The 15,905-nt window shown below is 41.8% G+C and overlaps 1 protein-coding gene and 1 long non-coding RNA gene across 2 annotated transcripts in view; one reads left to right on the top strand and one right to left on the bottom strand.

Moving 5' to 3' along the window:
* Positions 1-15,905, top strand: part of LOC142601695 (ethanolamine-phosphate phospho-lyase-like) — a 100,904-nt gene that overhangs the window by 18,115 nt on the left and 66,884 nt on the right.
* LOC142601694 (uncharacterized) lies at positions 12,173-15,184 on the bottom strand. The gene is made up of 3 exons (XR_012835260.1): positions 15,089-15,184; positions 14,538-14,597; positions 12,173-13,406 (listed from the first exon to the last, which is right to left on the bottom strand). It is a non-coding gene; the product is annotated as an uncharacterized LOC142601694 (long non-coding RNA).

Genomic DNA, 15,905 nt, shown 5'->3' on the forward strand with positions numbered 1-15,905 from the left:
CTTTAATAATTGACAAGGCAGAAAGTCTTGTGGTCGCATGAAAGCCTGGAAAAGGATTCCTGGCTCCAGCTTAGCTATTGACTCATTACACGGCTCAGCGAGTGACTTAACATCTTTATGTCTCTATTTACTTCCACATATAAAAGCAGCTGCAATAACCTTTGTTATGGTTTGTAAAGGTTAATCACCTTATCAGGCACAATCCCGATTATATAGGACTACAAGTCACAAAGTACAGTTAGCTTAATTTACTTACTTGCAGTTACCTCATATAATTCCCTACTTGCCTGTGGTTGTGTCAGGAAATAAAGCCCTATGATGTCCACTACAAAGTCAGAGACTGATTGTGCCAAATATCATGAAGTGATGAAGAGATGCAAGCACAGGACAACAGGGAAGCAAGCAGTCTGGCTAGCATCTCCCAGGAAGCTTTAAAGATCTGTAAATACATTTTCAGCTGGCACAGGGCACTTCTTTCAAGCAAAAAGAAAGCTTTTGATCTCCATTCCTTAGCTTCTTCATTCTAGTCACAAAATAAGGCAGGAAAGGAGTTCATCTGGAAAATGTGCTGCTAACACGCTCCAGTGGCTTGCTCTTGAGAACAAAGATTTCTGTTCACAGTACTTATAATCAGCTCTCAATTAAGTTAGCTTTATTCTACTCTCTATTAGGCAAGACACAGATCATACAAATCATAAATAAATTAGGCTATAAGAATAGACTATATTTTGCACGTTCATCTTTGAAGAACAGCATTATAGTACAGATGACTCCTACAAGTCTCTGTGAGACAGGACCAGATTCCTTTCCAACTTATGCATCGATGCAGAAATAATTATGGCATTTAATGGTGCTTTCTTAACTCACAGCTACATGAGGTCACTGTTACAGGTTAGTGAAACTCCAGTGAAAAAGTGAATTCCAGTGTAAGCTAGATTTGATGTAAGAAAGTTTTTTTTTCTGATATAGATGTGTAAATATAAAAAAAATCTGCAAGTAAGGACTGCATCGTCACTCTTTTGTCTAAAGTGAGTTAAACTACTTCCTGATTCACTGGAAAGGTTGGAGAGTTACCTGCAAGCACTGTATGAAAATATGTCCCCACAAATGCACATGGCTTCATGTGAAGTTCAGACTTTTCCTTCATGCCCCCGTTTACTTATTCTCTGCATCCCCATGAGACCCCTCTTCTCTTTTTACTACACCTCACCTACACTATAAATCTTTCCCCAGTTTGGATTTGAAAGCAGGGGGATGGGGCATGCTGGAAAGCATGCTAAGAGAGCACTTCATATTGCAAGCGTTTCCTCCTCCCATAGTATAGCCAAAGCAGCATGAACATTCAGGTGCTGCTGGGTACCCACCTCCAAATATATTTTCTGTTCACTTTATTCTGTCTTCCAGCATTCATAAAGTTACCAAACCTCTTCTTCCTCCTCGTACCTCAAAGGTTTGCCAGTTACTGACAATTCTGCCTTCTGTATAAACTTGCTATTTCACATTCCAGAAGAACAGTCTAGAAGACCAAATAGCAGCTGTTTATATAGGCATTTCTTCTATAAATAATAAGTGTGCATGTACATTATGCGTATGGGGGATGTGTGTATATATCTCTCTGTATATCTTTTTATATATACACAAACACATACAGAAACATGTACCCAGATGCATTCAAAAGCAATTTATCTGTGAGTCAATCTCTTCGTGTTCAATAAATGTAATATGAAACAGAGGGAATCACCATTTGACATAATTTTGAGATTAACAGGACACATTTTATGAAGGGGGGGTCTTAGGTAGAGACTACTAATTGCAGGTGAACCCTTTGACAATACCTTTGCATACTGCTGTCACAACCAGTGACATTTCCACAGGCAGCAAGGAAAAGGCAGTAAGATATTGGTAGGCCACCGCTGGAAAAGAAAGGAAATACCATCTAAGTACAAATCCCAAAAAATGCAGACCTTTGAAAGTCTGGTTGACAAATTAGACTACATATTAACAAAAACAAACAAAACCAAAAAAACCAAAACCAACACAAAACCAAACTCATGAGTCTAGATCTTCATTGCACGCTATTCTTCAAATTGAGCAAATCTTTGCACTGAAACACATTATATGGTTTACCTATAGCTTTAATACTGTCAGAAACGAGTTCTTGTGGAAAACCTTGCAACCAAAAATGCCTTAGAGACCCTTGAAATGCCTAACAGAATGCCCGTAAACAAAAATCGCCAGGCCTCTTTAACTGTAGACACAAGAAACTTGTCAAAAGCTGCCACCACTTTGTGATCTGGCGTGCTGTGCCCACAGCCCTGCTGAAACGTGCCAGCGCAGTGTCTCAGGCGTCAGATTTCGTGGCCTTGAGCTTTCCGGCGGTGGAGCTCTGGGGCTGAGCGTGGGGACCTAAGTCTCTCCACCGACAGGGACGTTACGGGTTGCACTGAGTTCAGGCACCCACAATGCTGCTGCTCAGATGCCCGAGACCAGTGGTAGACGTGGATTACCTAGCTTTCAGAAAACAAAACATCTCTTTTTCAGCATTTAGAAGCAAAACTACAGCACCTACGGGAATATTGACCAACAGACCTAGCACCTTCAAAATTCACTAGATGAAAATCATCTCTCTGCTTGCTTTCCCTTTCACATCCCCCCAAAAAACTACCTGGAGAGAAACAGGCACAGCTAGCTTCCCCCAGCCCCTGTCTCTCACCATTCACAGACCGCCCTCTTGCCTTGTTTCAGGGCAGGCTCCTACGTGGATTGCTGGGGGGTTGAGAGTCGGAGGTGGCAGCTCTGGCATGTCCGGTAACAGTCCCCCTGTGCTTGCTGAATGGTGAATTACCTCAAGACAGACTATTCTTTCTTTCCTGTTTTTCCAGACTGGTTTCTATTGAATTAAGTGCCTCATACTTACACAATAAACAACCCAATGGCTTGCCCAAATACAGCATTCATTTTTGCAGTGGTCCACCAGTCACACCTGCATTTTCTATTGCTGTATTTTTTGCCTTCTCTAAACGAATACCGCTTCATTTGCAATGTCTCTTTGCAAAGCAAACATTTCTTTTGGCTCCTGGTGAACACGGCTTGCAGCAGGCTGCTCAAGCAGGAAGGTTTGTGGCAACCGAACCATAGACACGAAGAGTAGATTGCGCGGGGAGAAAGTGATGACACATTCCAGTCCGTGGGCGCCAGGTTGTCTTAAGCAAAAGGCAAATGGGAAATAAAAACAAGGAAGCAGAAGAATCACATGACTTTAAGCACATTCTAAGTGCACAGCACAAGGATTGATGGGAGAAATCTCTGCCAGCCAACAGAGCACGTAGCAGCAGCAGTGGATTTCCTCATGTCCCTCCTGCTAATGCCTGTCTAGAGGGTATCACAATCCAGGCCCTAGTATGTACCTGCTGAGGGCCTTCGAGCAGCAGCGTTGCCTCATCTCAGACCCAGGAGGCTCTCCCAGGGGGTATGCAATGACAGCTTTCTTCAACTGGTTGAAGTTTTTTGGCAGTAAGAAGTGTTTCGTCTTGGTTAGGCTCCATAAAAGCCTATGCAGCTTCTAATGGTGCATCGCATCTGCCTCGCCCTTCCTATTACTGAACCAAACAACATGCATCAATCCATCAGTACCTCAGTTTTCCAAAAGATGATCTATTTCACATGGAAAGAGACACACTAGTGACTTAAGGAGATCTAATTCCACCGGTTTGAAAAAAGTTCTTGTTTCTCACAGCAGCAGCAAATTTAATTTTGCACTGCTAGCTTTCAAAAACTTTTAAAGTGTCATCCTTTGTACAATACCAGTGGAAAAAAAAAGAGTCTCGTGACTCTGTTATCAGTCCTTTTTATGTAACATGTTTGCAGTGAATGATTAAACAAAAAGATTATGGCTTAGTAAGTTTTGAGTAGTTGCCCAGAAATCATGCATGCAGAGCCAAATACTACCATTGATGTTTAAGCATTTTTAAAAGGATTAACTAAAGGAGATGCTGCCAAAATGCATCCTTTGAATAGAGGGGTGTGCTTGCCATTGAAATGTCAGTGGCAAACTCAACATTAATTTGAAACGATGCAAAATGCACAGGGAACTTCATTCTGCTTTAGATGTCGGTGCTAATGTACACTGAAGGACGAATCTGTGGTAACGAAGCTAGTGATGGCCATGGTCTGGGCAAATGGGGATGTGTAGGCTTATGTCTTTGACAGTTCTCTTTGTGCTGCCTTTACGAAAGTCATAAACATTTGTGTGACCCAGTAGGCTGCTGAGCAATAATTTACATCTGTAATGCTATGAGTACTGTTCACAGAGATTTTATTATCTAAGTTTCAAGTGCTCCCTGAGTTGTTGATTCCTTAACAATTTTCAGATCAGGCACATCAAAAGTTCTGGTATAAATACTTTGGCAAACACTGTCACAGGAGAACTGGCAAGGTTCACTGTTGCTTGGAAAATATCAGGGGTTTAGTGCCAGCTCTCAAAATGTTTGTGAAAAGCAAAACCAAAATGAACTACAAATGCCACTGCAGGTTTGTAACTAATCACCTCCATTAAATGTTTTCACAATTTGCTCAAGTCTAATGGAAGGGCTTCTCTGTACCTGAAAGTGAATTCTGACCAGGACAGAGAACATGTACATTGCAATAACTATCGCAGAATAACTCATGTTTGAAAACCTGTTCTGGAGTCAGTCTACCTTGTTCCACGTTAGATTAACCCACTCCCACGCCCCCTGTGCAGCTTGCATCGCAGGCTCTGTCGCAACAACTCTGCGCGGGGTAGGGACACATCAGCTTGGACGCTGCAGCTGCACGACGAATCACCACGGCAGCATTAGAGAGAGCTTGGACCCGTGCTCCTGAAGGTCTGAACTCAAAGGTGCAAGCAGAGGCCTCACATACTCAGAGATCATTAGTTGCAACACTCGCTGTAGAATTCAGGGATGTTGGCAGGAATTAATCAATAAAAGGGTTTTCCAAAAGGACTCCCTTCTTTTTTACTATGCCCTTTGTCCTCGCTGCAGAGCTGAATGAAATGTATGCCAAACAAGAGAACAGTGAAAGACAATATTAAATTAAAGTACTTCTGAAAAAAGAGTTCTCAACTCTGGTATGTGTCAGCTCCCAAACTCTTTCTGCAGAGAGATCCGTAGTCTTGCACAAGATTTTGGTCGCCATAATCTTTCAGGGTCTCCGAACAGAGCAATGATGACACTTGCAATCAGTAGCTCTTTAGACAGCTTTTTACTCCTTTTCCCTGCAAGAGGGACAACCAGCACGGTCATTTCCAGTACCACATAGCAGGCCAGAACTGCTTACATGATGACTTTTAACCTTCATAGGTCAACGCCCTGCAAGGGGGCTCAAAAAGTCAAAAAGGAAATACTCGCTCCTCTGCGTATGCAGCCATTCTTGCTGTTGGGAATGCCTGGCACAACTGTTGAACAAAAAACATATATAAAAAATAAAAATAATAAAAAACCAAAGCAGTGGCAATAGATGACTCCGGATCATTCAAGGCACTCTGTATTTCTTTTCCTTGGCTGTGGTTCTGACTGTCCTGAAAGCTGGTGCTCTGAACAGAACTGGTGTTTGTGTCCTAGCCTTCAGCTCGCTCGGCAGGAAGCCCAGTTTTCAGTGCTGTGCTCTTGACCGCAAAGCATACACCTGGGGCCAGGATTTGATGTGACAGTTTTAGACTGGCTACTACCAGATGAAAACCACTGTGGCCACAAGCTACACAGAGCTGTTTCAGTGCAGATTCAGCTTATTAAATTTTGGGGGCAGAGAGAAAGGAAGTTTATTTTGACAGATGTTATGCCAGATGAGGTATAAACTGTCCTGCTGCAGATAGCATAGAGTCTATAAATTCTGTATGATGTGCTTTGGCAAATCCGACAGAAATTCAATCATCAAGTGTATTCATCTCATCTGTGTCAAATCATGGCTCTAGGATGCTCCAGAGGTGAACAGAGCCAGTATCTGGTACTGGATGGTGTACACAGAGGCTGGGGAGTTAGATACCAGTCTCATACAGACGCTCACCAGAGGCACTTGTTACTCTGGCAAAACTGCAACTATAAATCACCACACTAGGACTTAGGCGACCCTCAGATTTTGCTGCTGGAGACGATACCCAGAGCCACTGGACACACCAATGACGATGATTTTCGGTTTCAGAAAACAAAATGAGAAAAAGAAGAGACACAGTGTCTCTAGGGTGAGTGTCTCTAGGCTTCAGTAGCAATATGGACTGCACATAAAATGGCTGGAAGCAAACAATGCATTTTAAGATACATAAAATCTCAGTGTGAGGCAACAGTTACAATACTTAACTAGGCACATTAACACTTGAGACCCTCTGTGGCTCGGGTAGGGAGCCTCTGGAATAAATTCCAAGTAACCTATATGTGCTATCTTCCATTTCACATGATGGTATCTAGCCAGAGCATGATACAGACTGGGCTCAGGAACATGGAATAACAGAAGGAAGTCTTCCACTGGTCTTTCACTAATTTGTAAAGTATAGCAGGATCAAACTAAAAGAGAGGAGGTGTTTCTAGATTAGGAGGGACTATCTACATTGCTTATGACTGCTGCTGGGAAATGTCTTGATACCTACCCTGCATTAATTCCTTGCCTCCATCAACTGTTCTTTTTTAAAATGCCTTGGAAGCGCATTTTGTCAGGAATTTGAGCTTTTCAAAGGTCTGGAGCTATCTCACAGAGTAAGGGAGACAGACAAGAGTGTGCATGTCCATCCTGAAACATGTATCTAAATATTTGAGCCATACAGAAGCTTTCCACGTGAAAGGATGTATCAAGCTTCTGCTTGCTCATCAGATTTATTAAGCAAGACAGCTCTGAAATTTGTTAGAATGGACCATATTCCCAGCTAGTATAAACTGCTGTAGCACTTCTGGCTTCAGTGAACTCATGCGAGTCACAACAGCCTTGGATCAATATTTTTATTCATGCACCTGCATCCCCAGTCTCATCCATTCAAACTACTGTATGACACACAAAGTGTGAATTTACAGGGTGCTTTTAATCCCAAAGTGCATAGATAGCCTGAAGTACAAACCTATGCTCCACCAGTTTCCACCAGCTCACATACTCTCAGGTTATTTTGAGCATGCTTAAATACCTGGGTACAAGGCAGTTAACCTGAACTGAAAATCGAGTTTCAGCAGATTGTTTAAACTACATGAAAACCTGTGTTAGACAACTGTACAAACATCGAGCTCAAGTGTAGCTCAAAATAATACCCCCTCGAAATTCATCACAAGTAAAGTAAGGAAAACTAAGATTACAGCTAATCCCCAAAAGGTACATATGGTTATCTTGCACTAATATAGCATTAAAAGTACCAACACAAATTAAAGCAGCTGGTTGAAAGAGTTAGCAGGTTGGCTTGTAAACAAGCATCATGCAGGCTCCACTTCATTCCTAGCATTAATTTCTAGTTAAATAAGCAATTGTAAGTGTCTGAGAAATTATGTTTACTGTTTGTCTGGAAAAAGGAATCCTCCTTTGCACCCCACATCCTGTCAGAGACTTCCACTGCATTCGCATTGCCCTAGTCATCCAACACAACTCCTCCTCTCTCAGCAGCAGTGACTGAAGGATATATATGGTGGCTTGTTCACTGGATAAATCAAGTGTAACTTTCTTTAACCAGAGACGGAAAGGGAGAGAAAAGCCTCACTGCTGCTACCTCTCCTTTTTGCTGCCTGCCTGCCCCCCCATATCTTCTGAGCCCCTACTACTTATACTTCACCTCTGCCTACCACGTGGGCTCTCTCCTCCTCCCCGTCCTCTGTTTCCCACCACTAGTTCCAGCACTTGCAAGCCCGGAGGATTATGCTTTGCTATACTTCACGCTTCAATTTTGTGTTGGTATGCTCAAGAGTGAAAGAGCCAACTGACAGGCAGCGCCCGAAACACTTTGCTGACCTGCAGTGAAGAAGCTTTTGGGCAGTGAACTCCATCGACTGATCTCTGGAGTCCTCCTCCTGCCCACAGCAGAATCTCGTTTCCTCTCCACTGTGGCCGGTCACATTCCCAAAGGGAAGAAGTCAGGGCAGAATTTACATTGGCACTGAAGGAGATACCTGGTTTGTGTGTTGATTTTTAGGGTCTTTTCATTTACTTTAAAAAAAGGCAATTACCAACTGTACTATCCTGTGAAAAATCATACTATTTTTTAATAGTCACTTTGAAACACTTTATTCAGGTAGCTCACAGTAGATACTTCATTCCCCTACAAAACTGTCCTTAGCACAGATTAATGTAACAGCAAAATAGCTACACTTCTTCAAGGGTTGGTGCTCAAAACCTTGCATGCACTCATTTTTTCCCTTGGTTTTGTAGTGCTTACTGTAATATACAGCAAGCAACCTCTACTTTTTCCAGAAATTTATGGTTTTGGTATCAAAACTTAAGAACCTCTACTTCCCTTTTCACCTTCAAACCCCTATATGCTGATTTTGAGCATGCTTAAATACCTGGGTACAAGGCAGTTAACCTGAACTGAAAATCGAGTTTCAGCAGATTGTTTAAACTACATGAAAATTTGTGTTAGACACTGTACAAACACTGAGCTCGAGCGTAGTTCAAAATAACACCCCCTCAAAATTCATCACAAGTAAAGTAAGGAAAAGTAAGATTATAGCTAATCCCCAAAAGGTACAATGTCCTTTGGCTGGGAAAGGCTTCACTGTATAGTTGGTTTGTATTATTTGTATCATGCATGGCCATTCTGTAAAATCTACTTGGGTCATTCTGTGCCAACCACAAATGATCAAAAATTATGAGTTCAGACCTCAAATAATCAGCAGTTTCTCTTAAAAAATGAATAACATACTGGAATATTTATTTGTCAGGGTACGTTCAGTGGCTTTCAGTGAAGCCACTTCAGAAAACGTGTTTCAGAAAAAAAATCATCCTGCTTCATGGACGCAGTCAAAGTAACAATTTCTGGTGAAACACACTTTCAAAGAACACACCTAAAACCATAAGGTTTAAAATAAACTTCTGAGTGAAGAGCTTCTCCGATACGCATTGCTTCATCTGTTAAACTTAGAACCGCTATTGCACAGACCTGCTACAAGCTTGGCAGAGGAAAAACACCCTCAGTGGGCCATAGGGCGAGGCTAAGCCTCACTTCCTAAACCCAACACACCTCCTGCCAAATCCACGTAGAGGCTGCTGTAGAGTTGGGTGTCTTCTGCATCACACGGCGTTACCACCTCCCAGCCCTGTTCAACATGATCAGATATTACCCTGCCCTTGCAGGCACCCCTCACCTTGCATCACCTGCTGACAAATGCTCACAGCACCCCATGTGCTTGTCAGGCAAGCTGGTACCTGCTCACCACTGAAAGCTCTTCACAGACATACTCACGGAGCCAGAAAAGCCAACAGGACAGACCCTTAGCTCCCTATGAAGCCCTCAGGCCACGGAGGCTGTCGGAGGGATGGAGGCTACTTGTAAAGACACAATTTGCTCTGCTCTACAAAAATCAGAAGACTGTCCACCAAAGCAACAGTTCCCTTCAAAATACCTCAGCCTTGCAGGTAGCCATGGGGCCACCAGGCCTGGCAGTGCCCAGGGCACCCATCCTTCCCCGCCCCGGTCCCAGGGTATGGCATGCTGTTTTAGGAGCCTTTGCTTTTTGCTCTGGTGTTCCCCAAACATATCCCGCCTGGAAGGTTGTTTCATTTTTGGGAGGCTGCTAGGAAGAAGAAACTTTTTCAATATGAACAACCACATTCTCTATCACAAACAGTGCAGAAATAACCCGGCTCTTTTTCAACTGAAAATAAAGGTCAGGTAACTTTAGGCTCCATCTATGGCTAGCCTTGCCTGCACACATTTCTGGGTATAGCAGCTCAGTTGCTATTAAATTCTTCTCAGAGTGTGTTGCATGATGTTGGCCTACAGCTTTTTTCCAAACTTTTCTGGACACGGTTAGGGAGTTAGACCATTCCCAATAGTTAAGTTGGATGCAGGCACCCTGCTCTGGAGGCTAACACCAATGATGTGAACCATTCTGGGCGACAAATGGTTAGAACTTTTTATATTTTAGTACAAAAGGATTAGGTTCTTTGCCCCCTTACATCTTTTACTACTTTTATTTCTACTTCTTCTAAGATTGAAAATACAAGCCTTAAGTCCTCCTGCAATTGTCAGTCTAACTTTACATGGGGATTTACAAGTTAGTCCAGGAACAATATTTTTTAAATTACTTAAGTGAATCTGAGTCACAGAAAAATGTGCATCTCGATGCAAACTTTGTTGGTTGAGTCCATATCTAATTTTACTATAAAGCAAATTATGCAATGGGATAACCTGCTTACTGTGTTAGTTGAGTCACCTTCATCAAAGGCTTTCATAGGAGGTGACATAACATCCTAGTAGGCTTACAGAATTAGTGACTGTGTGTTGACTGCATAATAGGAACAATGTCGAACTGGAAGATAGAAAGGATATTTTCTAAGCTCTGGGTAAGTATGTGACTTTTATGTTTTTGTACTGCAAAGGCCCCAGGCATAGGGAAAACAAACATAAAAGGATGTGCAAGAAACACTATGGACCATTTGAATTCCCAAAAGTAATGCAGGAATCAGGTTTTTTGAGCACATATTACACAGCTAGTAACACCTGAAACAAGCAGTCTGAAATGACTGACAGTGCTCTTTGCTTTTCCCCTCCCCGATTCAGATTTTCTTGAACCATCTCGGAACTGCAAGGGTTCAGTAACTTCCCTGTGCCCTTTGGGAGCATCAGGCTTTTGACTCCGCTCATCCATTTGCATGAATTTCATGGACTCTGTAATCACAAAAAGCTGGCTCTTTTCCCAGGTTATGTATGATTCAGGCTAACCGGAGGGCGGAGGGAGCAGTGGCCTGCAATACCCTTTAGAGGTGGTGAGAGCAGGACTTCGTCTTTGTGAGCAACAGCATCCCCATAAACTATCATTTAGTTGGTTTGCTGCATTTAGCTATTGCAGGGGGTTTTTTGTTTGATGTTTAATTTCTTACTGAACCTTGAGCGACCTGGTAGGACATATGACATCAACCATGAGTAATCATTTGTTTGTAGTTAGTTACTGTTAACACTACCAGGTAGCTTAGTCAATAATAATAAAAAAAGGCGAAAGCACTCAATAAATACTCTTTATCTATATTTAAAGGGTCTCCCTTTTTGTGTCTCTGATGACTGAGGAAATTAATAAGCAGTGTGGAACAGATGGCCATAATTGTGGAGCAGAGCTATAAATGCACAAATAAATTACTATATATGGGTTTCTGTCAGGACATGTTTTGTATTGACTACTCGTCTCGCTACTAAAACACCTCCGTTTTGTCAGACTTACTCCAGAACTGCCCTGCTGCAATTTTTCCACTTTGAATCTCTCCCTCTTTTCTCCTTCCTTTTTTTTTAAACAAATATCTGAATGCAGCCTTTGGTATGGTGGGTCCTGAGGCACAGAATAACCTTGTACTGACATTCAGCTCATCTTTCCAATCCAATTTCCAAACTACACCAACATCACCTATCTATCTACTCAAAGCTGTATTTACCGTGAGCAATGTTAACTCCAATTCCTTTCTCAGTTGTGTCTCCAGCCTAACTCCCTTTGTTTTCCAGCTCTTTCAAATAAATACTCCAGTTTAGCTGTAGGTTACAGGCATGATGTAGGCCTGAAAGTATAAATAAATCAAACCAGGTAATCCTAACTGTCTTTTCTGGTCCTTTGCTCTTGTGAATTTCCTTAGGGTTTGTCAGTGTAATATTAAGAGGGTGCATGTCACTATTCAATTGCTTTATTTATATTCATTGAAAGTTTTTGGGGAACTGTCGTTTTGGTGTTGAGTTGTGCAGCACCTGGAACACTGAAAGCCTGGTCCAGGCTTATAGCTCCTATGACAATTGACTGTTAATAAAATATGAAGAGTAATCACTGGTAAATGGCAATCTCTGTATTGCACTGACGAAGCACTATCAGTGCTTTGGTCATGGATACCAAAATAAAAAGAAGGGATAATTGTGGTTTTAGAGGCTGGCATGGCATACACATACAAATATCATGGTTTACTAGATTATATCACTTGCATAGCGTGTCTGCGTGTCCCTGGAAGCCCAGTTCAGGACTGTTTGCACTGCGTTAGGTTGGATGTATGTTACAAGGAGATAATCAAACTTTAAAGTACTTAAAGGAGAATTACTGTAATTTGGTCCAGGTTATCTAAAACAGTTAGACAGCCTGCTCTTAAGACAGGCAAACTTCATTCACTCTTTATTCAGAATCATAGCAGGTCTCCTACAAAATACCCAGGAGTTTTCCCAGATACATAGGAACATATTGGTAGCAGCAGGACACTACACTATTTCCAGGTACTAGGAACGTACTTATCAGGAGAGTAAAAGTCCATGGCTTGCCTGAAAAGAATCAAATAAATAGTTACGTACAGTACAGGGCAGAGGTACATCAACAGCTCTTATGTGGGAACAAAATGCCAATAAAGGTTCAGATCAAAACAGTTCCAAAACCATGCAACCGGTCCCGGGGCCATGGAAGCACATGAGATGGAGATGTGGTGAGAGAAGGAGTGACTACAAAAAAACCTATTCTGTGCAGGAATCTTTGAGTGAGAGACCCATCCCTGTACCTGCCTTATTCTGAATTATCAGGCTGGAACTACACTGGGTGTGTTTAATAAATAGATTTTGCTTCAGAAATTGTTTTGTCAAACCAAACACATTTGTTTGAACTATCAGTTTCAACGTTTTTGCCTAGATTTTGCAAGCCCAGTGTACATAAGAGAGAAAAACTTAAATACAGAGACTGACCTTTTCACTCTGCAAGCAGAGGTTTCAACAAAGTCATGTATGATTAGAGATTTCAGAAGATTTCAAAAGTTTTGAAAGCCTTGGAGGTATTTGTGAAACAGAACCTGTTGTTTTATGGCTTGTTCCAACATTGACATGCTCTGAGAGGCAGAGCGGGACCTGGCACTCCAGCTAATCCAGCGCGCTGTGCTGACTCAGAAGCATAGCTGGAGACTAGCGGGACTCTGGCTTACACGGACTAACTGTTGGTAGAGTCATTTGGCCAACCTCTTCACTTTGGCATCTTCTATTTTCTTGTCAAACGTAAAGTGAGACTTTCCAGCTAACCTTATTACTGCTGTGTTGCTATCTATGCCTGCATTATTTGTTTCCGATGTGTAAATCTCACAGCTAGAACCTTTCCCCTATGCTTGTATCAGACAACAGTCCATAAGCTGTTGTCTTATATAGAATTTTGCAGATGATGCAGTAGAGGAGATATCCATGAATCAAAGATGGCACCGAGGGGGTTTCACTTGCAATGAGCTGTGTTCCGCTTAGAGGTTTCCTAAGCAGCAAAGAATATAGACTGAAGATAGCCCCTCAAAGACCTGCTTTCTGGCATACAGCAAATTAAAAGGAAAGTAGTTTATCCAAAAGGATGTTCAAATGCATTAAGACTATATCACAAAAGAGAGCTTTATCATTTCTATACGCAGTTTTACCTGAGTGTAAACTGCTGGAACAACATTGATTCAACCTGAGAGACCACGAAACACTGTTATTCAAAGTGAAGCATTTCCAAAATGTTCACACAGGTTCCAGTCTCTCCTGCTGCCAAAGTAATTTAAATTTAATGGAATAACTGTATTTAAAAATATCTCTCTGCTTTGGAGAGGAGTTTGGAGCCAGCTGCCCTCCCTCTCAGCATATGTAAGTGATAATGGCAGGTGAATATGCACTATACAGTAGCTTCATATTTCTTCCCTTAGGTTCCATGTCACTTTCTATTTTTGAGAGCTGACTGAGTGTTTACTAAGCTATGCTTCATCCCTCTCCTTCCCCTGTACTGTAACCTTGTAACCCAAGATGCTGGTGGCAGTATTGGGTTTGCAGCGCTCTGACCTTTTGTCCCTCCGCTTGAAATTAACTGGTTTTATCCCGCCGTGGCTGCCGGTTGGGTTACACTGATAACCTCTCGTGGCATGCCTGGTGAACTTCCCAGCAGACACAGGAAAGGACCATGGCTTACCTCAATTCTAACAGCAGCAACTCGAAGTTGGGTCTCCGTTAGGCAGGGATAGTGTTAAATTCTTCTGAAATCACCCTGGATGCACATGAAGCCATGAAGGGACTTAAGATTTAAGCCTTTGGGTGACTGATCCACAGGTCACCCAGGGACTGAATCCACATTCTGGGACCCTTTCTTCAGTCCTTATTCAGGCAAAATACTTAGTGAACTTCTTAGGTATTTTGCCTAGTAAAGACAGAAGAATCGCTCCACTTGTGGAAGTCATCACATACAGTTAACAACAAAAAGCAGTTCCTTACCCACTGTGCCACCATACATCACCACACACACACATGCTTCCCCAAAAAGACATCCAGAAAAGGAATCACATGACAAATGGGAAGGCGTTTGAATGATTTTGTGACTCCCATCTGGAGGGCCTCCAACTAAACCCCCTGGGAGTTTTACCTGTGTGCTGGCTGCAAGATCAAACTGGAAGCAAAGTGCTGACTGCCAGTGTTTGGCGGGCTGGTTCAGGGAATAAAAAGACTTGGTGAAAGGTGGACAATTGCTGCCACTTGTTAGTAAGGCTCTGAGCTTTTTTATTTATTTGAAATCTTTCAGCCTATCTAAAAGTAAAACAATAGATTTGCACCCTTTCTCCTGATTTCTGATGTGTGACTGAATTTGTGTTTTACATCCCCCTCATTTCACTCCCAAAAGGTTTTATTTTCTACTTAAATTTTCTGTGACTACCCCACTCTGGAATATTAAACTTTATGTTCCTTTTTAAGTGCAAAAACTCACGGGGGTGAACACAGTTCTCAGGAGAAGATCAAGAAAGTTCCTATGATCTAGCTAAAAAAAGCATTCTTTTGAATCTCCTGTTTGCATAGTCTCTGAGTTAATTTTGGCTTCCACATACTGTAAATCTGTGCCATACTGAATAGCTAGTTGCTGCTCAGAAGGACTCTGGCTGCATCTTCCCACCCTTCCCCTTGGCCAGCATGGGCACTTACCTGATGCTATGGAGAACCAAGTCAAGAAACTTAGCCAGCAGAAAATCAATTCTCTTTTTTCACGGTTTAGGTTTTTGCTGTTTTGGTTTGAACAAACTCACTGAGGAGGGTTCAGAAAAATGCAGAGTTAAACTAAAAAAGCAGCACACTTATATTGGCCCAAACATTTTCTGAAACTTTACTTTTACCATTTGCCAAAAGTAGAGTTTTATCCGGTATGAGCAGAAATCCTTCTACCTTGCCACTTTTTCAGATTGTGGTGCCTCACATTACCCCCAGGTGTTGACAGTTCTGGAAAGCTCAGTGGACAAGACACGGATTCCTTCTAGCACACATCTCTACACCTTGCTTTCCCTCCACCTCCAAAACACATTCTATTATGCTCAAGGCAACACGAATTTTGAAAGCTTTTACACATAATTTACTAAGAAGAAAAACGGAAAAGAAGAAAAACTAAGAAGAAAAAAATTTTGCTTTTCAGGTATTTTAATGCATTGCTAATACTTTTCCTAAGCAACATTCTTTACTTTTAACCATTAACCTTTTTTATTCAGCCCTTCTTTGAGGAATTAAGATCCTTTTTCATAAAGCCATAGCCTATCAGTGGACACTTGAAATACAATCAACTGCTATTTTCCCTACATTTCTTAATTAGATTTCATAGCACTTAATTTTTTTAATGTGGATGCACAGACAAGGAGTGTATACTTATTCATAAAGAAAACTATTTTGCTTTGATTAAGTATTCATGAGAGTAACTGCTGACCATTCTGGTATCTCCAGAGACCAAAATATGCTCTTTCCCAGATCACTAGAA

The sequence above is a fragment of the Balearica regulorum genome, chromosome 4, assembly GCF_011004875.1.
Source record: "Balearica regulorum gibbericeps isolate bBalReg1 chromosome 4, bBalReg1.pri, whole genome shotgun sequence".
Lineage (NCBI taxonomy): Eukaryota > Metazoa > Chordata > Aves > Gruiformes > Gruidae > Balearica > Balearica regulorum.